The sequence below is a fragment of the Ascaphus truei genome, chromosome 12, assembly GCF_040206685.1.
Source record: "Ascaphus truei isolate aAscTru1 chromosome 12, aAscTru1.hap1, whole genome shotgun sequence".
NCBI classification, from domain to species: domain Eukaryota; kingdom Metazoa; phylum Chordata; class Amphibia; order Anura; family Ascaphidae; genus Ascaphus; species Ascaphus truei.
In genome coordinates this window covers 14,923,238-14,948,875 of record NC_134494.1, presented here as the reverse complement: position 1 = coordinate 14,948,875, position 25,638 = coordinate 14,923,238, and the positions used below count along the sequence as shown (strand labels likewise).

Below are 25,638 nucleotides of genomic sequence, written 5' to 3'. Positions count from 1 at the left end.
ACGTCAAGTGTTCAATGTTGATGAGACTGGGCTCTACTGGAAGAAAATGCCCAGTAGAAGCTACATTGCAAAAGAGGAAAAATCTATGCCCGGGTTTAAAGTTGCTAAAGTACAGGCTGACTCTTCTGCTTGGATCAAATGCTGCAGGTGATTTCAAGCTAAAACCTTTGCTTGTTTATCATGCAGAAAACCCTAGGGCATTCAAGGGTTATGCAAAGAGCACACTTCCAATGATTTGGAAGTCCAACCGTAAGGCATGGGTAACAGGGAGCCTTTTAGAGGACTGGTTCCAGCATCAATTTATTCCAGCTGTGCAATTATATTGCATGAACCAGAACCTCGATTTCAAAGCATTGCTGCTCCTGGACAATGCTCCTGGCCATCCCGTGTACCTGGATGACCATCATCCAAACGTCATGGTGGTGTTCATGCCCCCCAACACCACCTCATTGATACAGCCGATGGACCAGGGGGTTATCGCTTCCTTCAAGGCCTACTATCTTAGGCGAACATTTGCCCAGGCCATCAGAGCAACCGATGTGGAAGGTGGTCCAACCTTAAAAGAATTTTGGAAGGGTTACAACATTCTCCATGCAGTGAGAAACGTCGGAGAGGCATGGAATGAGGTGAAACAATCCAATTTAAATGGAGTTTGGCGTAATTTGTGCCCTGATTTTGTGTCTGATGTCCAAGGCCTTACAGAGACTGTTGCAGAAGTTACAGAAACTGTTGTGCAAATGGCCAGAGATCTCAACTTGGAGGTAGAAACCGAGGATATTGAGGAGTTGCTCACCTCACATTCTAACGAGTTGAGCAATGAAGACCTCATGCAATTAGAAGAGCAAAAAATTGCTGAAGAGGAGGCCCACCAATCTGCTGATGTGGCACAGCCACAGCCACGTAAATCATTGTCAAGCAAAATGTTGGCTGCGGCATTCAAGCACATTGATAGCGCACTGGCCATATTTGAGGACAATGACCCTAACATTGAACGGAGTTCAACAGTCAGTCATGGGGTGTCTAACCAAATCAGCTGCTATAGAGAGATCTACACGCAGAAAATGAAAGGATCTGTCCAGACTTCAATGAAGAGATTCTTCAAGAGGCCGAAACCTTCAACTCCACCTACATCACCTCCAAAAAGTCCGTTGTCTGTTGAAGATCCCCCCCCCCAATCATCTTCCTCCAATAATTGATGTGTTTTTTTTTTGCTCATGTACATTTCTGTACAGAATACAGCATAGTTTTATTTTTATAGTTTTATTTTACAGTTCTGGAATCAATAAATATAATGGTTCCATCATAATCTATGTGTGTGCTGCATATCTAATTGCTTGAGTAACATTTTCTGTGTATTTTAGCATTAAAAATGCCTTCAGGAACGGAACGTTTGATTTAAACAGTGTTCCTATGGGAAAACGTGTTTCGCTTTACGACGCTTCGCTATCCGACGCCATTTTGAGTAACGCATTGCGTCGGATAACCGAGGACCGCCTGTAATCACTTATTTCCACCTGAGCGCTACATAATTTTGTGTTGTTCTTTTTGTTATATATATATATATATATATAGGAATGTGTGTTAATCAATTTCTGACTGGTAGCAGTTGTTCGGAGGCTGGTGGCACCTCCCCCCAGAGCTCACTCCTCCTCCTCCTTCACCTTTTTAACTTGGGAGGTCTTTTCATTTGCTGCAGGAACAAGACCTATTATGGGTCTTCCCCTCTTACAGATGTAAAAGGAAGTGTTCACAGTGTAGTGTAGGACCTGCATTAATTTGGTTATACCTTGGCGTTGATATGCAGGCTTATGACGCTTTGGCCAAAGGGTTAACTAAATAACCAAGTATTTATTTTTATTATTTAAGTATTTTACTTTATATGCCCCAGGACATATCATTTGGAGTATTTATTCATTGTATTGAACTTGCAATATTTGCTTAGTGTACAAACGGAGCGCTATCCCTGTGCAATCGGGACTGACTAGCATTACAACGCTCACTGTGGTGTGAGTGACGAAGCTGACCCGGAAGTTCTCTATGGTGAGAGGAACATTTGAACAACAGAGAGGTGTATGCATCCTGTTTCCGATACACAGAGCGTTTACCACGATCATCTGGTCCCTCCTGCATAGTGACGGTACAGTACCTACTTTGGAGATTCAGCTGAGTTCCTGCTACAGTTGTTGGCGTTTGAGACAATATCTCATACATGCGATTTTTATTCATCCGTTTGTGAGTGCACAGTTCATATTTTATTCCAGTCCCATATAAAATTGTTAACCTTACTACACTATGAATGGGCCTGTTTTCTGTTTGTTTTTCCTTTATATATATATATATATATATATATACTAGCTGATATACCCGGCGTTGCCTGGGCGTGGAAGGGCAGGGGGCATGGAGTGGAAGGGCGGGGGGGGGGGCAAGGGGCATGGAAGGGCGGGGGGGCAAGGGGCGTGGAAGGGAGGGCAAAGGGTGAGGAGGGAGGGAAGAGAAGGGCAAAGGGCGGGGAGGGAGGGAAGAGGGGGGCAAAGGGCAAGGAAGGTGGGGGCAAAGGGCAGGAAAGGTGGGGGCAAAGGGCAGGGAAGGGGTGGGGAAAAGGGCACGGAAGGGGTGGGGCAAAGGGCAGGCAAGGGGTGGGGCAAAGGACAGGGGTGGGGCAAAGGGCATGGGTGAGACAAAGTGCAGGGAGGGGCAGGGGGGCAAAGGGCAGGGAGGGGCAGGGGGCAGGGGGGCAAAGGACAGGAGGGCAAAGGGCAGGGCGAGGGGGCAAAGAGGGGAGGGCAAAAAGCAAGGGGGGGCAAAGGGCAGGGGGGCAAAGGGCAGGGGGCAGGGGGGGGCAAAGGGCAGGGGGCAGGGGGGGGGCAAAGGGCAGGGGGCAGGGTGCAAAGGGCAGGGCAATGGGCAGGGGGGGGGGGCAAAGGGCAGGGGGGCAAAGGGCAGGGGGGGCAAAGGGCAGGGGGGAGCAAAGGGCAGGGGGCAGTGGGGGGCAAAGGGCAGGGGGGCAGTGGGGGGGCAAAGGGCAGGGGGGGTGGGCAAAGGGCAGGGGGGCAGTGGGGGGGCAAAGGGCAGGGGGGGTGGGCAAAGGGCAGGGGGGCAGTGGGGGGCAAAGGGCAGGGGGGGTGGGCAAAGGGCAGTGGGGCAAATGGCAGGGGGGGTGGCAAAGGGCAGGGGGGGAGTCAGGGATGCATGAAAGAACCCATTCCCCTGCATTTCCTCACCTTGCACCCAGCCACGCTCCTCTTCCTCCGGGTACCGGCCGCCCTCCTCCTCCACCTCGGGCTCCTCAGTGGTGTCCGTGCCCCCCGGCGAGGCTGAGACGCTCCGGTGAGGAGGTGCTGTGCCCCGCCCTTCACGGTAGAGGCGGAGAGAGCCGGAGGAGCACTCTCGGGGATGGGGAGCTGGGTGAGCGGCCTGTGAGGGGGGGGCGAGGTGTGTGAGGTGAAAGCCGGGGAAGGGGGAGAGCGCCGGGGAAGGTGAGAGCGCCGGGGACCCGGGGAAGGGAGCGGCGGGAGGTGAGAGCGTGCGGGAGGTGAGAGCGCCGGGTGAGGGAGAGCGCTGGGTGAGGGGGAGGTGAGAGCACCGGGTGAGGTTGAGAGCGCCGGGTGAGGTTGAGAGCTCCGGGTAAGGGAGAGCGCCGGGTGAGGTTGAGAGCACCGGGTGAGGTTGATAGCACCGGGTGAGGTTGAGAGCGCTGGGTGAGGTTGAGAGCGCCGGGTGAGGTTGAGAGCCAGGGGAAGGGAGCGGCCTGTGGGAGGGTGAGAGCGCCGGGGAACAGAGCGGCCTGTGGAAGGGTGGGAGCGGCCTGTGGGAGGTGAGAGCACCGGGAAGGGAGAGGCCTGTGGGAGGGTGAGAGCAGGAGAGAGCGTGGTCTGGGGGGCCAATGAGAGCCGTGGGGGGTGGGACACAGGGGGGGGGGCAGACACACCGGCCAATGAGAGCCGTGGGAGGGCGGGCGGACCGACGGACCAAGCAAATAGTCTCCAGAAACTCACAAACAAGATTTTCGATTATATAGATATAGATATAAAACACACAAAAGACTAAGACAATCCCCAAAAATAGCACTCTAAATATACCACAAAATAACTAATCAAATATAGAAAAAAGACGGATACAAAGTCAAAGTAGAAAAGGAATTGATTTTAATAACGAGCAATAAGACACACTAACATTAAAAACATAAACACACTAAAGGCAGCAAAAATACATAAAAGCTGTGACTAATTAATAATGTGAAAAAATAAATAATGCTGAAAAATGAACCAATAACAAACAATGTATCATAATAATAAGCCTAACAACTATATACAGTAAGGCGACACAAATAAGCTAAATGGTACAAAAAAAACCCTAAAAGACCTTAGCTACAGAACATATAGCTGGACTCAGGGCACAAGGAAAAGTATAACATGAATAAGCCTATATACACAAGAAAGAAGCGCCAGCTCCATAGCATAATAAAGTAAAAATAGGAGGAATCTTTATTCAAACTGAGAGTGGTCATCAGGACCTATTCTCACATAGTGGGTAAAAACACAATCAATTGAGACAATCTGTAAACAGCATCGGGTCAGCACAGATGGATGTAGCAGACAGGTAGCCAGAACCAAGAGGTATTGATTGAAGTAGATAATCAGTGGGGAAGGACAGTCCATAGTACTGTGGGGAACGATAGTCCAACGTGACTCCTACCAGCTTGTGGAGTGGGTAGTGCAGTGTCCTCCTGTGGTGACAAAAGATTGTCCACGCTGGGCTCCCAATAGCAATAGCCAGATGGGAAAGCTGCTGTTGATCAGGTTGCTTCACAGCAATGGCGGCACCACGAGGAATAAGATATGAGGTAGCTGTGAACATGCAAAGCCTCCAAATAGCAACACAAGAAAACGTCAAGCCTGGCCTGGCTCCGCCTGCCGTATGCGCGTCACCACGTGCTGACGTCACACGCCAACGCGTTTCCTCGCGAACAGTGACTTTCTCGATCCTTGAGAAATATATATATTAGTGTGTGTGTCTATGGGCAATATTGATACTTCCTTTGTGCATTTTACATTTTCAACTTTGATTAATTTTTTGATTGGGTTAAGCCGATACTCTTAATTGAGAGGGTATATTAGGTACTCGGTACCCTTGATGAAACGCATAGGGACAATCCTGTTGGAGTTACCAGTTGATGTCATCAAGTTACTGACGGAGAGATTGAGAGAGTCACTGTTTCATTGTAAGGAGAGTCTAAGAGCTACAGGAACATCTATCAGCTCTATCAGCTCTTTATTCAGCCAAGACGTTTAAGGTGGACCACTTTGTTTCACAGGCAGAAGTGCCACAGTATCACCACCAACGACTGGCCTGCGAAGACCCTGACAGTGGTTATACATCAGCTGGTGAGCTGGCTAAAAGGTCTGTGAAGGAGGTTTTTCATTTAATATTCTGCCTGCCAGCACTTGATAGTACAGTAACCACTCCCTACAGGTAATTATCAGCTGGCGAACTGCCTGATATCTTCTGAGCGAGGAGTTTCAGCTAATTCATTGGGCTGCCTTTTTGTGAATGGAGCACCAACTATAGCTTGCATCATTGGATCCCATTTACACTGTAGTGGTGTATTACTAACTATGCCACTGGTTGAATCCTTAGCAGCTGAAGCACTACCATCAGCTGTTATATACATGAGGACTTTCCATGTGGGGACTATTTACTAACAGGTCATTTCTTCTACTTTGTATATTGTTCTCTAAGTACAGTAGCTGAAGACCTCCTAGGATTTGCTTGATAATTGGACACCTCTTTGGTTAACATCTTAATACCTGGCACCTGTGACTGTTATTATCCTGTTTTGTCAGTGAGCATTTGCATTTTATGGAATACATGAGCAGTTTCCTGTTATTATTTTTACCTTGGAGCGTGCACGTCTCATACTTATGGATGTGGTTCATTCTGTAGAGAAGCAGCCCTTGACTCCAGAACACACGTCATTTTTTTATTCCTACAGACTCTTCCTATTTTTAAGGAACATTTCCTCACTTTGCTCCTTTTGATTTACATATAATTTTTTCCTGTTCATGCATGTTCTAGTTGTTTAATATTTGTGCACCCCACTTTCAAATTGTATTTATACATCGATATTGGTGATTTATCATTGTTTATCACAGTAATTACTCCCCTCTTTATTGGGGACATTTTTTCGACTTTTTATGCATTTGATCTGTTATCAAATTGACCTTTAATATTAGAATTATGTATTAGTTATTTTCTGTATTTTAGCACTTATTGCTTAGTTTATTAGTAGTTGTGCGCGCTGACCACTCTTTCTTTTTAATCACGCACACAATATAAATAACAAATATATAAATAAAAATATATTTATATATGAACTAAAATATCTCTCTCTCATGTTATGGGTCTCTCTCCCTCTCTCCCTCTCTCCCTCTCTCCCTCTCTCCCTCCCTCTCTCCCTCTCTCCCTCTCTCCCTCTCTCCCTTTCTCCCTTTCTCCATCTCTCCCTCTCTCCCTCTGTTTTGCATTCATTTTGTCTAGTGCAGATAATTAGACCATTATGGTATTTTCTTCAAGTTTTACATATAAAAAAAACCCACAAAAGATATTTGGGTTCTCTGTCTTTTGTGTATATATATATATATATATATATATAATATATAATTGTTAGTCCAATAAAAAAGGTATCACCGAATACTGGAGAACTCATTTATTCTGCACTATCGCAACTGGACTAACACGGCTATTTTCTGCTTTATTTATATATATATATATACAAACATCACAGCTTGCACTCAATGTACTTGTTCATATAGACAGGTGCTAGTCTCAAATAATAGAAAAACAACATTACCATTCTCTCGTCCGGTAAAGAAAGACTGCACTCGGTTCAGTAATAATGAAAATCTGTATTGGGCATCTGAATAGAAATGATGCCCAATACAGATTTTCATTACTACTGAACCGAGTGCAGAAACATCGATCTGTTGAAATGTATAAAGGGAAATAAAAAGTAGTGCTACCCCCTAGTACCAACCTACTGGGATCACAACCCAAATATTTATAGACCTGTAGAATATTAGTTGCAGTCACTTACCTCTGGCTCACTATGCAGGTGTGGATCGGTTAAGGTTCAGATATCACAGTGAGTGTGACAGCCCTAATTGCAGATAAGTTGATCAGGGCAGAGGAGGAGGATCAAGATGGTCATGGGGATGGAGCTATTTAAATATCACCTAGAAACTTTGGAATATAAACTGAGGATTCACAGCAACCTGCTTTTTATCTGCTAGAGATACGCAAAAGGATAGTCTATCGGTTTGATAGTTAAGTTATAGCTCTTATAATTGTATTTCTTATAGCTGTGTGGTAGTTATAGTTCTAGTATTAATTAGTTATTTCTTAAGTTAAATTAGTTTATTTCGTAAGTTAAACTTTTATAGTTGTACAGTTGTTTAGTTTTTATTGTTAGTATGGTGATTGTTTTAATTTAATTTTACTCTTTTATAATTTAATTTTTTCTCATTTGTATTATTTTTGCATTACGGTAATTTATTTTTATATTGGAAACAGAAACACAGACTAGGTTAGACTTTAAAGCGTGGTATTCTATATTATTGATGTATCTGTGCACTCACAAGACATATAGATCATATAGCTCTGCTAATATCCTATAGTTATGCTCTATGATTGGTCTCTAGTATTCTTTCCACATGGTTTGAGACATCTATCAAGATCCAATAGAGGATTCCTAGTTTAACAGGACTGGACTTTTCTGTATGGTCAGGTTGTTCATGGACATTGACTTTGTAGGCACCGTTTTTTTTTTTTTTTAATTATTATTATTTATTTATTTTGTTATTCTTGTAACTGATTTGTAGCCATTTCATTGTTCCATGTAGCCTTCCTATTATTTTTAGGCACATTTGGTATTACACCGGTAGAGTTTACTACACGCTACATTATTATAAGCATTTTCTAGCGCTGAAGCACACACACTTTTTTTGCACACTCATACCTGTGTGCTACTATTACATGGTGGTGCTCCTTTTGCTGAACTATTTATGCATCAGGGTTCTGTACATGGCAACTTAGATCTATGAGGCAGACCAAGCTAGGGTAGCGTATCATAACTAGCTAGCACACTACTTGAGGATCTGGGAGGGTGCTCATATATGGTACCACTCCAACAACAGTGATCTAGCTAAACTCTACAGTTCTTGCTCTTATTTAAGGGCAGTTGTTATTTTGACCCACATTAATACTACTTAAAGTTAATACATTTATGATATCTTATTTTAATAGATTATTACTGATCCAGAATATTTACCATAATGTTCATACATTATTATCACCTACGTGGCTAAATATTGTTTGAACACCAATTACTTTAATTGGATGCTAAATAAAGCTTCTTTTAAATGATTAATTAAACATCCGGCAGGCGGCTGAGTGCCCAAATATGTTCCTTTTTCTTGTTTAGTTTATGTTCATATGCTTATGTGACTTAGTGCAGTTAAAAACTGTTATATACCCGTAAAGATACAATACATGTAGGCAAGTCTTAAGACACTCACTACTTGTAAAGTGGAAAGTGAATTTACAGGGACCTTACTGGGAGATTGTATACCTTGAAGGGAAGGACTAAACCTCCCACAAGTTGCTCAAAAAGCAGTTACAGGTGGATTGGCTAAATACATTATTCACACCCTAATAGTGGTGCCCTCTAGGAGCGTGCTGCTAGGGATTTGATGCGACCCAACAGAAAATGTAAAACAAATATATATATTTATGGTTTTCTGGGTATGCACCTTAACCCTGGCTGTGCTCAAAGCTGTGACCATGCAGCAAGCTTAAGCCTATAGGGAACCATGTTAAAAATAGTTTTTGAAGCAAAAAGTGGCACTGTGTGCTCATTTGCATGTCATTTCCCAGAATCCCTTGCTGCAGTGGAATTGCTGTGTGCTGGGTGATAATGGGGAAAGGCGGGGTTGCAGACCTGCCTAAGACATGCAGATGAGCATACAATTGTATTTACATTTATTTATTTATATATATATATATATATATAACACACACAATAGAAAGAAACAAAGACAATCCCCTAAAATAGCACTCTAAAATATACTACCAAAATAAACAAAATAGAGTGTAGAAAAAAGACCTGAATGCTCTATTGCGGCAGAAAACGAACAAGATTTTATTAAAGCAGCAAGACACACTAACTTAAAAACATACACATACAAATGGCAGCTGAAAATATATAGGCAGTGACTCTCTAAAAGTAGATTCTGATGATTGAACCAGAAAAACTAATAATGCGTCTAAATAATGATAGTTATAATATAATTAAACACACAAGAAGCCTAAATGGGACAAAAGGTAAAAAAAATATATAAATAAACCCTAATACTATACAAAGTAAAATTAAACTAAAGGCACAAGGAAAAGTGTGAAATCAATAATTCTATATACATAAAAAATGTAAATAGACAAAAATATACCTTAAAGCCAAGGGAAAAACACACGGGAGAAAAAAGAAAATAACCAAACTCATACCCTGATCAGCATGTACAAAAATGAATAAATAGTCAAGCAGCATAAGTGTATAGAGTAACAGTGGTCATGATACATAGGCCGTTGAGAGCATAATATACTGGTGTTGCAAAAAACTTATGCAAACACACAGAATAGCAGTAACCACGAGGAGCAGTAACATCAAACAGCAAAGGAGATTATACTCAGCTGTCTCCAAATAGCAAACGGGTTCAGTCCTCTGTGGTAAAGCTCAAAAACCGGCTCATGAAAGAATCAAAGGAAGTCCATTATTACTGAGCTGCAGGAATCACGCCAGGTAGAGTGTCTTCTCTTGGCAGCGTGATGTGATTTTTCTGGCGTGATTCCTGCAGCTCAGTGTGTTTGCTACTCTGTGTGTTTGCATTACTCTCCAGCATAAGTTTTTTGCAACACCAGTACTGTATATTATGCTCTCAACGGCCTATGTATCATGACCACTGTTACTCTATACACTTATGCTGCTTGAAGTTAAATTAGTTTATTTCGTAAGTTAAACTTTTATAGTTGTACAGTTGTTTAATTTTTATTTTTAGTATGGTGATTGTTTTAATTTAATTTTACTCTTTTATTATTTAATTTTTTCTCATTTGTATTACTTTTGCATTACGGTACTTTATTTTTATATTGGAAACAGAAACACAGACTAGGTTAGACCTTAAAGCGTGGTATTCTATATTATTGATGTATCGGTGCACTCACAAGACATATAGATCATATAGCTCTGCTAATATCCTATAGTTATGCTCTATGATTGGTCTCTAGTTTTCTTTCCCCATGGTTTGAGACATCTATCAAGATCCAATAGAGGATTCCTAGTTTAACAGGACTGGACTTTGCTGTATGGTCAGGTTGTTCATGGACATTGACTTTGTAGGCGCGTTTTTTTTTTTTTAATTATTTTTATTTATTTATTTTGTTATTCTTGTATGTGATTTGTAGCCATTTCATTGTTCCATGCAGTCTTCCTATTATTTTTAGGCACATTTGGTATTACACCGGTAGAGTTTACTACACGCTACATTATTATAAGCATTTTCTAGCGCTGAAGCACACACACTTTTTTTGCACACTCATACCTGTGTGCTACTATTACATGGTGGAGCTCCTTTTGCTGAACTATTTATGCATCAGGGTTCTGTACATGGCAACTTAGATCTATGAGGCAGACCAGGCTAGGGTAGCGTATCATAACTAGCTAGCACACTATTTGAGGATCTGCGAAGGTGCTCACATATGGTACCACTCCAACAACAGTGATCTAGCTAAACTCTACAGTTCTTGCTCTTATTTAAGGGCTGTTGTTATTTTGACCCACATTAATGCTACTTAAAGTTAATACATTTATGATATCTTATATTAGTAGATTATTACTGATCCAGAATATTTACCATAATGTTCATACATTAGGATCACCTACGCGGCTAATTATTGTTTGAACACCAATTATTTTAATTGGATATTAAATAAAGCTTCTTTAAAATGATTGATTAAACATCCGTGAGGCGGCTGAGTGCCCAAAATATGTTCCTTTTTCTTGTTTAGTTTATGTTCATATGCTTATGTGACTTAGTGCAGTTAAAAACTGTTATATACCCGTAAAGATACTTACATGTAGGCAAGTCTTAAGACACTGACTACTTGTAAAGTGGAAAGTGAATTTACAGGGACCTTACTGGGAGATTGTATACCTTGAAGGGAAGGACTAAACCTTCCACAAGTTGCTCAAAAAGCAGTTACAGATGGATTGGCTAAATACATTATTCACACCCTAATAGTGGTGCCCTCTAGGAGCGTGCTGCTAGGGATTTGATGCGACCCAACAGAAAATGTAAAACAAATATATATATATATATATATATTCACTGCGCTTCTACATGTAGGGAGAATGCTGCTGGCGAAAAAATTGGCCTTATATATGTGAAAAAACATTGTACAGACACCTCACTCATTTTTAATTTGTTTTAATCATTTGGTTCATTGTATATTTTGCTGCAATAAATATATTTTAATTAATTCATTAATAAATAGTACTTTTAATTTAAGTGTAGGGTGCTCTCTAGTGCGACACTATAGGGAGCTTTCTTTCTTTTCTTTGTTCATCACTGAATTTATTGTGTGCAAGATAGCCCCAGTGTCGCAATGGCAGATTATAATCTTACGCTTTAAGACCATTGACATGTATGATGCTAGTGTAGCCGTGACCCCGGATTCACCCCATTTAGCGGGAGGTTGCGCTTGCAAATAGTAGTTGTAAAAGCCCGCGAAGGAGGACTGTGCATTTGGCGGGAGAGAGCCTGTCCCTTGACCCAGCAGCCCTGCGGGGAGGGTCAGGTGCGAGAGGCTAGCAAATGGGCTGAGGAGGTGCCAGAGATATAGGCAGTGGTTGCGTGCACGTGGAGCCAGAGCTGATTGGAGAGGAGACGGAGAGTCTGTGAGGGGAGGTTGAACCGCCCCGGCGCAGGCCAGGTGCCCCGAGGCCCAGCTAGCCCTGAGTCACCTCAGAGACAAGCTGAGCTAGGGATCGCCTTAGTGAGGTTCCTGTTCCCCTAGCACTGTAAGTTTTGACCGGGACTATACTGTCGAGAGGGAGGTCTGGGTTCAGACCCCCCCACCTTGGAGTTGCCGGAGTCCGGGTGGGAGCGCACCGGACCCTAGAGAGAGAGATAGAGCGGTGTCAACGTACAGAGACTCTTTTTGAAGATCGTGGCAGTTCCGAGCACCGGAGTGCTCGGCAGGTATTTCATCAAGTGCACCAACTGTACCATTCATTTACCCGAGACATAGTGGCTGCGCAGTCACCCATACACACACCTAGGGCCTGCTGTGAGCGGGAGGAGTAATCCTTAAGGATCGGACACGGGGTGGGCTCACCCGGTGGCGTGTGTGGGGTATTATTGTTGGCGTCCGCCGTGGCGCAGGTTGTGGGGCGTCCGCCGTGGCGCTAGGAAATGTGGACGTCCGCCGTGGCGTGTTATATACTGTATATCCGTATATAGGAATGTTATGGCATGTAATGTACTGTGAGTTTGATCTGCAAGTAAAAGAGATTGGTTTTAGAGCTTGGCTGTGTAAGTGTAATTCTTACATATATGTCCAGTGAAGACCCACTCCCCCTTTGGCGGGAGCTGTCGCAGGTGGAGGCGCTGCACCAGTTATAAATATTGCGCGCACCCCAGGCTCTCCGTGGCAGAGACGTAGGCCCTGTGAGCCAGCAGGTAATACAGCACATAGTAACAGCTTGCTAGTGGTAGGAAGCAGGGTTACATTTGGAGGCGCTGCTGAGATTTCAGACCTGGGGTGCCCCTCGAACCTAAATTGTGATCACCATGGCTTTACCCACCTGTCACGAGATACGAGACTGGGCCTGTCAAGTACGCACGCCTACTCGTCGCGCCGTAGCGCTGGCCCGAGTACCCATGGCCTTACCCTTAGAGACTTTACAGATGGCCTTGCGGCAACTCCCGGGTTTTGCCAAAGCTCGCCTGGTAGATGCAATGGTAGACCATGACTCCAAGTGGAATACCTTACTTGTGGACTGTCGGCGTAACCTGTTAGCGCTCGAACCTGCCGTTCCGCAATCCCTGGTCTTGCCTGATGGACTGCCAGGCGGCAGTCCTTTCATTTACCCCCTCCGAGATCCCCTCGTACGTCCGTTGGATGAGGATGACCCCACCCTCCCTTTGATTCACTATGCCGAGAGTGAGGTTGGTAGTTGCCGCTCCGTGTCCAGTGACCCGGGATCCAGCGCCTCCGTTGAGGCTGGAGTGAGTAGTAATATGCTGCAAAAACTAAATGACAAGATAGACCAGTTATCTAGCCCCCCAGTTTGCCGCCGCTTGTCGAAGCGCTTACCTTGGCCACCCACGCCTAGAACTACCAGAAGCTAAAAGCCTTCTCGGGGACCCTCCCTGTACCTACCGGGGAAGATGGGGTAGAAACGCGGAAAGAGCACACGCGGAGAGTGATGGAAGAGTGGTCGTGAACCGATGTAGTAAAAAGACAGAGACTCATGGAGTGCCTGCGGCCCCCATTGGCCACTTTGATCAGTATACACCGCGAACAGCACCCCGAGCTAACCTCTCGCTTGATGATAGAATTCCTGGCCGAAGCCTATAGCGCGAAAGAGGATGACGGGGCGTTGTGGGCAAAGTACTATGCCATAAACCAGAAGGAGGGGGAAGAGCTGTCCGCCTATATCCACCGTGTGCAAATATCGCTCGGGCCGCTGCTGCATTATAAATATGTGCTACCCTCCCAGATGAATGAGTATCTTTGGAAGCAGTACCTCCGCGGATCCAGCCCTTCTCACCCCATAGCCAGCATGATTCGTGATCACCTCACCCGGGCCCCCCCCCCCTTCGTTCATCCAACTACTGCAACAGGTGAAGGAACACGAGACGCATCTAATGCTACACTCCCCTCAGAGGCCGAAAGCTAGCAGTAGCACTAAATCCAAAGGAAGTATGGAAAAGAAAGAGGAACCACCGGACCAGCCTGGCTCTGAAAGACCTCCTTTTGTGGGACGGTCGTCCCCTCCGCCTGATCGCCAGGCTACCCCCAGAGATATGTCCTGCTACAAGTGCGGGAAGCGGGGGCATCTATCCTACGATTGCCGCCTGGGTGCTTCTCGACCCTGGAGCCCCTCACCCCAGAAGTTCCCATCCCAGGCTATGGTCTGCGGGGTGTATGCGACAGATGCCGACACAGACGGGACCCTGTCCGGAGGGGCCGAGCCGGTAGAAGATGGTAGTAGGGTAGGACCGGTAGCATTGATCCGAGTTTTGGTGGATGGAATCTACTCTTCTGCACTACTAGACACCGGATCCCAGGTCACCATCATATACCGAGGGTTCTATGATCGTCATCTGCAAAAGCGTCCGCTGCGACCGGCGGACCACATCAAGGTACGCGGGCTAAGCAACGACGACTACCCCATCGATGGGTTAGTGACCTTGGATCTGGAAATACAACAGCTCAACACGGGAAAATCTCACCCTATGAAGGTGGACGCCTTGGTGTGTCCGGAACCCCGAGACACCCCCATGTACCCTATTATCCTCGGTACCAATGCTGATATTGTACAGGCGGTCATCCGGGCCTATCTACACGAGACTAAAGAGCTCCCCATGTCGAGCCTACAGCTGCAGTTGGTTCAAGCCGACCCCGCCCAGCCTTCCCCTCCTTCAGATGACTACGGGCTGCTGTTCTGTGGAAGGAAGGGGTGGACGAAGCTTTTCCCCGGAGAAACGCAAAGAATTTCCGCTTGGTGCGCTTATGCGGAGCGCCTAGCCGAAGACCAGCAATTCTCGCTAGAAAGTACCCCCGGGGAGGATGTGAGGCGAGGGTATCGGCTCATACCCGAATTCCGCCATTGGCGGGGCACCATCCCTAGACGAATTGATGTAATGGTGCAGAATCTATCGCCCTTCCCCCTGGCCATCGATGTGGGGCAGCGGATAGGAAGGATCTATCCTGTTAGTTCAGTGGAAGAAGTCATACAAGTAAACACGACCCGAGTGGAAGCAACAGGGGCAGCCCTGGACTTCGATTTTGGGTCGTCCGAATTGCCTGGAGCCTGGAAGGAACGATTACGGGTGCAACTGGAACAGAGACGATCCGTATTCTCTACCGGGGAGATGGATGCGGGGTGTAGTCGCAACGCCCAGCACATCATTGGCATGATGGATGAAAAACCCTTCAGAGAGAGTTCTCGCCGACTCGCTCCCAGGGATGTGGAGGACGTGAGGGCCGCCATCAATGACATGGAAGCCGCCGGGATTGTCACAGAATCCTGAAGCCCCTACGCCTCTCCTATAGTGGTGGTTAGAAAGAAAAATGGAACTGTGAGACTGTGTGTAGATTATCGGACGCTGAACAATCGGACGGTGCCGGATCAGTATAACCTCCCTCGCATAGAAGAGATCCTCGATACACTACACGGGAGCCAGTGGTTCAGCGTACTGGATCTACGGTCTGGGTACTATCAAGTCCCTATGAGCCCAGAGGATCAAGAAAAGACAGCCTTCGTCTGCCCCTTGGGGTTTTATCAGTTCACCCGCATGCCCCAAGGCATATGCAGAGCACCCGCCACCTTCCAGCGATTAATGGAGAAGACGTTGGGTGACCTCAACCCCCGAGAATGTCTGGTGTACCTAGATGACATCATAGTCTTCGGGAAAACCCTGGAAGAACATGAGAACCGTCTCTTGAAGGTACTGGATAGATTGTCCCAAGAAGGTCTCAAACTCTCCCTGGACAAATGTCGGTTCTGCCGGTCCTCAGTAACGTATGTAGGACACATAGTGTCCGGAGCCGGAATCGCCACTGATCCCGCTAAAATAGAAGCTGTCGTTAACTGGCCTCGCCCAGAGAATGTGGGGGAGCTGCGCTCATTGCTGGGTTTCTGCGGCTACTATCGGCGATTCGTGGAAGGGTACTCACGTAGGGCCAAAACCCTCAACAGCCTGCTCCGCATATACCCGTCTGAAACGGGCCAGAAGAACCACTCTGCCAAACAGCCCTTCGGGGATAAATGGACCCCCGAGTGCGACCAAGCCTTCCATGACTTGAAGCAGAGCCTGACGTCTGCTCCGGTCTTGGCCTACGCCAATCCCGACCAACCCTACATCCTACACGTGGACGCCAGCCTGAGTGGCCTAGGAGCCATGTTGCATCAAAAATATCCCGAGGGGTTGCGACCCGTAGCATATATCAGCCGTAGTCTCAACGTCAGTGAACAGAACTATCCGGTACACAAGCTCGAGTTCTTGGCCCTTAAGTGGGCCATAGTGGACAAACTTCGGGACTATCTGTACGGGGTGTCGTTCGAAGTACGCACCGACAATAATCCTCTCACCTACATCATGACCTCAGCCAAACTTGATGCGACCGGGCATCGCTGGTTGGACACGCTCTTCTATTACAACTTCACCTTGAAATACAAACCTGGGCCTTTGAACATTGGAGCTGACGCCCTGTCGAGGCGACCGGGGTTGATCCCTACCACCGACGAAGATCAGTGGGAAGAGATTCCTGGGCCCGGGATGAGAGCACTCTGTTGCACGGCAGCCATCATAGATGAGCAAGTAGCCTTTTCGGAATTACGGGTGGCTGACTCCCTAGTGTGCACCTCTACCGCTATACCTGAAGCCTGTCGGGACCCGAGTGGGATGCACTTTACCCCCGATCAAATCATTGCTTGGAAGGACATGGTACGTTACCAAGAACAAGACCCAGTCGCAGGGACTATCCGTGATGCCATTTGACAAAAGCGACGGGGCCTGCTTCGCCAGACTCCGGGGGATGTCGGAGGTATACTAATGCGGGAGGCGGACAAATTTGAAATACAAGATCGACTGTTGTACCGAGTGGTGAAGTATCATGACCATCCGGATCGCCGTCAACTAGTGTTACCAAAACGACTACAATACTTAGTGTTGAAAGCCCTCCATGATGAACACGGACATCTGGGGGTAGACAAGACTTTCGGACTAGTGAGAGTTAGATTTTTTTGGCCAAAAATGAGAGAATCCGTGGAGCATCACTGTTCAAGGTGTGTGCGGTGTATCCAACGCAAGACTCTACCCACTAGAGCGGCCCCCATGGGTCATCTAAGGAGTACGGGACCTATGGATTTAGTCTGCATGGACTTCTTGTGCATTGAACCCAACACCCATGGTATAGGGAACGTGCTGGTCATCATTGATCATTATACCCGCTACGCCCAGGCCTTTCCGACTATAGATCAAAAAGCTATTACGGTGGCTAAGGTGCTCTGGGAGAAGTATTTCATGCATTATGGGCTACCTCAACATCTGCACTCCGACCAGGGACGGGACTTTGAAAGTAAACTAATAAAAGAATTGCTGAACCTCTTACACATTAAAAAGTCCCGTACTACCCCTTGCCACCCAGAAGGGGATGCTCTACCCGAACGGTTCAATCGCACTCTGCTGGACATGCTGGGCACGCTAACGGGTGGAGAGAAGACTAAGTGGAGTCGCCATGTGGAAACTCTAGTCCATGCTTATAATTTCACCCGACACGAATCTACCGGGTTCTCGCCCTACTTTCTTATGTTTGGCCGCGAAGCTCGTCTGCCAGTGGACATCCAGTTAAGAGTCTCCACCGATGGGGTGCACAATTCCACCCATTTTCGCTACGTACAAAGATTGCAAGAGAATCTACAGAAAGCCTATGGGCAAGCCGAGAGATCCACCAAAAATCTGAATGCCGGGAACAAAAGGCGCTATGATCACAAAGTAAAACATAGACACATTAAACCTGGCAATGCCGTACTGCTCCAACACCTGGGAGTACCGGGAAAACATAAGTTGGCTGACCGCTGGTGGGAAGGGGTGTACAAAGTAATTTCTCAAATGCCTGGCCTTCCAGTCTACCGGATCAAAGACGCGGAGGGTCGGATAAAGACGTGGCATCGCAATCATCTGCTCCTATTCCCCAATTAGAAGAAGGAGACTTAGAGTGGCCTACATCTCCCCTGAGTGGGGAACTGTCATCAGAACAAGAAAGTCTGGAAGATCCAAAGGAAGGAACCTCTCAAAGGGGCCTTCCGGCCGCGGGGGCATCTCCCGGAGGAGCTACTTGCAAAGAGCCCCTTGGCCCCATGACAGAGACACTGACTCCAGTGAGTCTGCCGCTAGATCCCCAGAGCCCGTGCTTTGTGCCACAAAGAGACTTTACAGATATGCACAGCCCCTCAAGGGCCGAGTTGGAAATACCCGATGAGAAGTGCTACTCTCCCAAAGAGGTAGCGGAAGAGCCAATGCGCAGAAGCCAAAGAGCTGGCCAACCTCCCACGAGGTTGGCTAATGATCAGTTCGGGCACCCCATTATGAGGCTCAGCAGTGGGCTCGCAGCCAGGTTCAATCAGTGATTATCATGTTCAGTGAAATGTACAAGTTGATAGAGAACCCAATGTATTAGTATTTTTCATTATATACTGGTTGTGTTGTTATCATTGTCCAAGCGGGGTCGTTGGAATCCACAGGGGGGAGGATGTAGCCGTGACCCCGGATTCACTCCATTTAGCGGGAGGTTGCGCTTGCAAATAGTAGTTGTAAAAGCCCGCGAAAGAGGAGAGTGCATTTGGCGGGAGAGAGCCTGTCCCTTGACCCAGCAGCCCTGCGTGGAGGGTCAGGTGCGAGAGGCTAGCCAATGGGCAGAGGAGGTGCCAGAGATATAGGCAGTGGTTGCGCGCACGTGGAGCCAGAGCTGATTGTAGAGGAGAAGAGACGGAGAGTCTGTGAGGGGAGGTTGAACCGCCCTGGCGTAGGCTAGGTGCCTCCAGGCCCAGCTAGCCCTGAGTCACCTTAGAGACAAGCTGAGCTAGGGATCGCCTTAGTAAGGTTCCTGTTCCCCTAGCACTGTAAGTTTTGACCGGGACTATACTGTCGAGAGGGAGGTCTGGGCTCAGACCCCCCCACCTTGGAGTTGCCGGAGTCCAGGTGGGAGCGCCCCGGACCCTAGAGAGAGAGATAGAGCGGTGTCAATGTACAGAGACTCTTTTTGAAGATCGTGGCAGTTCCGAGCACCGGAGTGCTCGGCAGGTATTTCATTAAGTGCACCAACCGTATCATTCATTCACCCGAGACATACACTGGCGACACACTTTATTCGAGCTCGGCTAGTCCCACGAATTCGGGTATACCCGGGTGTATTGAGGTGTGTGACTGTTTTCTGCCCGAGTGCATTGAGGTATTTTCCAAGCAGGGATTGAAGCATTTTATTCCCGCTGGCTGCAATACTGCACAGTATATATATATATATATACTGCATTACAATTCATGAATTTATGCCATCTGGTAGACACGCGAAGCATTGCAGCCTATTAAATCCTAATCATTATCATTTAACAGATCAGCCGCCCGTCAGCCAGGCATGAACCCAGGCTGGGAAGGCAAACGCAACGGGGCTTGTCAGAGGTGAGGAGCGGCGCATTCCAGGTATCTGCCAGGTACATACTGGGTATTTGCTCGAATAAAGTGTGTCGGTGCAGTAGTGGCTGCGCAGTCACCCATACACACACCTAGGGCCTGCTGTGAGCGGGAGGACTAACCCGTAAGGATCAGACACGGAGTGGGCTCACCCGGTGGCGGGTGTGGGGTATTATTGTTGGCGTCCACCGTGGCGCAGGTTGTGGGGCGTCTGCCGTGATGCTAGGAAATGTGGACGTCCACCGTGGCGTGTTATATACTGTATATCCGTATATAGGAATGTTATGGCATGTAATGTACTGTGAGTTTGATCTGCAAGTAAAAGAGATTGGTTTTAGAGCTTGGCTGTTAAGTGTAATTCTTGCATATACGTCCTGCGAAGACCCACTCCCCCTTTGGCGGGAGCTGTCGCAGGTGGAGGCGCTGCACCAGTTATAAATATTGCGCGCACCCCAGACTCTCCGTGGCAGAGACTTAGGCCCTGTGAGCCAGCAGGTAATACAGCACATAGGAACAGCTTGCTAGTTATAGGAAGCAGGGTTACACTAGAATAAAGTTCTTCCACATCATGTATTGCAAGGAGTGTATCTTAATTTATAATGATACCATTTGATCCTAATAGGGTGTCTTTTGTATCTTTGATGTAAGATGTAAGTGTTGTCACAAAGGGTCAACAAATTTTGTCCAAATAAATGCTAAGGTTTTTGGTAAGACTATTATTACCCGACACTATAGGCAGGCGCCGGTGGTTTTTCCAGATTTTTATGTATTTGGCAGGGTGTAAAAAGTGTCTATAGTGGGTGTCTTGGTGGCCATGAATTCTCCTTTTTATTAAGCAGGTAGTCATCAGTGTTCTGGATTACGACATTGCCCCCCTTGTCAGATTTTGACAGTTATGTCATTGTTCGACATAAATTTTTTCAAAGCAGCCCTTTCCCCTTGTGTGATATTATTTTGAGATGATTGAATGGGTCGCAGCTTTTTTAGGTCATGTGTAACCAGTTCAGTAAAGTCCTGCCAGACGGCACATGGCCATGAGTGGGGTAAACCTGCTCTTCAGTTTAAGGTGAGTGAAGGTGCCCTCCTTTGACAAAATACTTGTGTCATTTGTCCAATAATATTTTAGGTGAGAATAAATTGAGCTCTTTCACCTACTCAAAGAGATTGAAGTCAATGGTGGGTGGAAAAAAAAAGTCCCTTTTGCCCTACTGCTATGTGATTTCTGTTGAGCTCTATTTTAGATACAGTAGATTGAAAATCTGTAATTTGTCGGAGGGTAGAGATGTATCAGTTAATACCTCGGATGACCGCGTCCTCTCCTGTCTCTGCGTTTTCTTTTTACCTCGCCCTGTGCTTCTTGAATGAGTGTGCGATCTAAAAAAGTCTCTCTGTCTGACATAATTTGTAGACTATTGGATGGTACATTTGTAGGGAGTCTCTGGCTTGGATGAGCAATCTCTGATGTTTCAATCTCAGAGTTGTCAGTCTCTGAAGAGGAATAGCTAATCAGATTTTGTCTTATTTTACGAGCTGATCTATAGCTATAAACTTATCCTTGGCTAGAGCCATTACTATGCCTTACAAATTTCCAATGTTCCCTTTCTTGTATTTCATTTTTAAACTTAACAATATCTTTTTGTCATTTGATTTATAATTCATCAAATTTTGGTAATTTGTTGTACTGCTCAAGATCTTTTTAACTGAGCATTAAGATCTTTATCAATTGACTGAAGGTGTTTTTTCTGAGAGTAATAATATAAGCTCTTTAGAACAGTTAGTCGGCTCCCATCTTTCCACAAATTCTATTGATGTGATATTGTATGATAGGCTGGGGCCTCTTGGTATCATGTTACTGTATTTTCGTGATAGTTTTGGAGGCTAGCGACCTCCCACCATGTTTGAATTTGTGACCTAAACAATTCAGACATATTTTTTGAAAAAGACAGAAATATTGTTAGAATCTACCTCTACATTGTATTTTTTGTCGACAAAAAACACTCTTGGCCTCGTCTTGCCATGGGTTAATAACACTGGTTCCGTATATTAAAAAATTCAACGATTTGAATAGGACACAGTCTCAGAACTGTGTCTCAGAAAAAGTCCCTTTTGCCCTACTGCTATGTGATTTCTGTTGAGCTCTATTTTAGATACAGTAGATTGAAAATCTGTAATTTGTCGGAGGGTAGAGATGTATCAGTTAATACCTCGGATGACCGCGTCCTCTCCTGTCTCTGCGTTTTCTTTTTACCTCGCCCTGTGCTTCTTGAATGAGTGTGCGATCTAAAAAAGTCTCTCTGTCTGACATCATTTGTAGACTATTGGATGGTACATTTGTAGGGAGTCTCTGGCTTGGATGAGCAATCTCTGATGTTTCAATCTCAGAGTTGTCAGTCTCTGAAGAGGAATAGCTAATCAGATTTTGTCTTATTTTACGAGCTGATCTATAGCTATAAACTTATCCTTGGCTAGAGCCATTACTATGCCTTACAAATTTCCAATGTTCCCTTTCTTGTATTTCATTTTTAAACTTAACAATATCTTTTTGTCATTTGATTTATAATTCATCAAATTTTGGTAATTTGTTGTACTGCTCAAGATCTTTTTAACTGAGCATTAAGATCTTTATCAATTGACTGAAGGTGTTTTTTCTGAGAGTAATAATATAAGCTCTTTAGAACAGTTAGTCGGCTCCCATCTTTCCACAAATTCTATTGATGTGATATTGTATGATAGGCTGGGGCCTCTTGGTATCATGTTACTGTATTTTCGTGATAGTTTTGGAGGCTAGCGACCTCCCACCATGTTTGAATTTGTGACCTAAACAATTCAGACATATTTTTTGAAAAAGACAGAAATATTGTTAGAATCTACCTCTACATTGTATTTTTTGTCGACAAAAAACACTCTTGGCCTCGTCTTGCCATGGGTTAATAACACTGGTTCCGTATATTAAAAAATTCAACGATTTGAATAGGACACAGTCTCAGAACTAAGATCTGGTGGGAAATAGCCAGCTTAGAAAATTATTTCTCTTCTGAGCTGGTCCCTAGAGGCCTACGTGTCCATTTATCTCCTTCTCATCAAATCAGTGATGAAGTCTTTATCAAGTCGTGGGAAAACATATTACTATCATGTTCTAAAAACCTCATGAAATTATTCATTGAGTTTGAAACCAAACGCCTTGACACTACTAATGCCAAAATAGATACTCTCCTCACAGAGATTAGTATGTGGCAGGACCAGATGAACAGTCTATTGGAGTCTGATCTCAGATAAGTTCTGCATGTGGTAGGGGTGAGGAGCTTGTTCAGGTAGACGGCTAGCTTGCCCAGAAAGTATTTGAAGGCAAGACAGGAAAGGTGAACTTTGCGCCTAGACTCGAGACTCAAATATGGCTACTAGCATTTTGCCCATTCAAATACATACAGTAAAATATATGACACATTAAAGTAATACTTGGAAAAATTTGCATACACAAGCACTAACACTATTACACCTGTAAAAGTAAATGGTGATAAATAACTAAGTGGTAACAATAAATAAACACGTGATTAAGTGACCAATCATAAACGAGTCTCTTAATTGATAAAATGTCCTTCAGCCTTAGAAACCTGGGTTTCTCTAAAAAAAAAAAAAAAACCCATGTGGAAATTGCTAGATGTAGGTTCTCTTGCGTGCAGGTAGTGGGTCGAGATGGTAAGTGGAAACATAAGTAATATGTGTTACCATGGATGGCACAATTTCCTTTTGTGATCTACAGCATTTACACTCAAATTTTGGCTATCTTGAGCTTTTTGCATGGAACATTACTCTTGCAGAATAAATGGTCACTTAGCCTTGTCTTTACTTCTGGTTTATTACTCATGCAGGCAGTCTGTCTTTCCACAATGAGAAATAGAGCCTATAGAATGAATGGATACTCACATTTCCACTGTGTTAAATCAAAGCGTGAGTAGTTTTATTTTTCCTTTTGCAATAGAGATTCCCTGGGGGGGGAGGTGGGGTGCTGCATTGAGTGCAATGTGTCGAAACTCCAAACACTTAAAATCGCTGAGAGGTGGTGCTAGCAGCAAGTAAGTATTATGGAAAATGAGAGGACAGAAAGACTTCTTTAGTTGCTGCACTGGGAAAAACACCCCTCATCGGGCTTAAAATATCCTTTATTTAAACTTAATTAATCAAATTATAAGTGTTGGCGTAGACGCAATATAGTGGACCGAAATTATAAAAACAATTAAAAGTTAGGAGAGGCTAGGCTGCTTAATTAGAATGCTAAGGTAAAGCTATTAGAAGCACCTATTCATTAATTGTTAATCATAGTCATACTATTGAATTGGCTATGATCTGGGTGACTCAGCTAAATACACGTATTGATGTAGGAATGGTGTATATGTTTGTAGTATTGCTCTGTTGTGGCAGCTATAGGTACATAAACTAAGAACAACCGTGTTGGATGTATCCAGATTGTATAGTGTAGCAACTTCTGACCTAAAGTAAAATAATATTATGGGCTCCAAAACACCTTGAGCACATATATCCAGATATATGGGTTCTATTGTATTGAACCTTATAACCTGTTTGTATGAGGCAGATAAACTGGATATTGCCAGGCCTACATGTTCTTAGTGATAGAACATCGTAGCCTGTGTTGAACCCCTATATAGCAGGTCTACAATTCAATATGCGAAATGCTCAAAGAACTAGAGTCTAGGCGCAAAGTTCATCTTTCCTTTCTTGCCTTCAAATACTTTCTGGGCAAGCTACCTATCTATCTGTACAAGCTCCTCACCCCTACCACATGCAACACTTATCTGAGATCTGACTCCAAAAGACTGTTCATGGTCCCATGGCTCAACAAAGAAGCCGGCTGCTGCTCCTCCGTCTCTTACCGTGCACCCCAAAACTGGAACAACCTACCGGAGACTCACACAGCCACCGCCAGTTTAAGTTTTTTTAAAACTAAAGCTGTCTCACATTTTAACCTGGTCTGTAACTGTAACATATGCCAATAATATATATTATCTTGTATATAATGTATACCCTGTTCACTTATGTAACTATGTATTTGTAAACATGTATTATTTGTCATCTTAACTCTATGCAATGTATTACTTCCTGATAAAATATTTAATAAATACATTTTCAGCATATACAGTACATAGATCAAAGTTTAGCATTAATTTATTTTCCTTTTGCAGGTTTTTGGGCTTTCTCCCTGCATCGAGTACCCTCCATGTGAGTACGAAGAAATATCTGGCAATGTAGAAAATGTCAAAATGGCCGACCAATCTCCCGTAAGAGGGATTCCTAATGGGTCATTTCCTCACTAGAGCACCCCTAGGGGGATTGAAGGAGCAATACATTATACTGAAGACGTTGTGATAACAATGGATCCTTTAATATAAACAATAGAAAAAATGTATAAACAAAACTACAAATTGCTGGGACTAAGTGTCTCAAAAGGAATAAAACCAGTCCGTATTTATGTGCTGGTGCTCAGGTTCCTAGGAGGGCAGAAACTCTGGTGGGTTTGCTGTAGCTCTCACACACACACAGCTGATCTCTACAAGTGTGTGTGTGGAGCGATCCCTTGCCGGTGCCGGACTGATGACATCACATCCAGAGCTCCCTCGAGTCAAGTCCAACTCCTACCCTTCACAGCACTAACGGAACACCCTATGGGTTTCGTGACTCTATGTGGGCCACTTCATCAGGGGTTTGGATCTACTGGGACCCCAGAGGCACCATTATATAGCCCAATGTCTGATTTAACCCTTTTGGGGACCTGGGACTCAGTAATTAGAGTATAAAAGCAATTAAATACAAAAAACATAAACGAGTTACATGCTGGTTACATAAAACACGAATAGTATCAACAATAATGTTATTAACTTGAAATATATAGGCAAATGTGGTGATCCAGTCGCTCTACCTAATACTTAAATCAATAATTGAACATATGTATTGACATTCTGATACTCCTGTTGTATTCCAGGGGGAGCATGGAGGAAAATAGAACAGAAAAAAACAATCTAAGTGTAAACAGTATTTAAAGTGCAAATCCTGAGGAAGCCACACACCCTTTTCTGGCGAAACGCGTAGAGTGGGA

General features: G+C 44.9%; 1 protein-coding gene across 1 annotated transcript in view; it reads right to left on the bottom strand.

Annotated features, from left to right (window-relative positions):
- The window catches only part of LOC142463803 (4-galactosyl-N-acetylglucosaminide 3-alpha-L-fucosyltransferase FUT5-like), a 34,784-nt gene extending 27,512 nt beyond the window's left edge, over nt 1-7,272 (bottom strand). The window contains exon 1 of the mRNA XM_075566635.1: nt 7,094-7,272. The gene's annotated coding sequence lies outside the window, so the exon portion shown is untranslated. The remainder of the gene's footprint in view (nt 1-7,093) is intronic.
- Between the last annotated feature and the right edge of the window lie 18,366 nt (nt 7,273-25,638).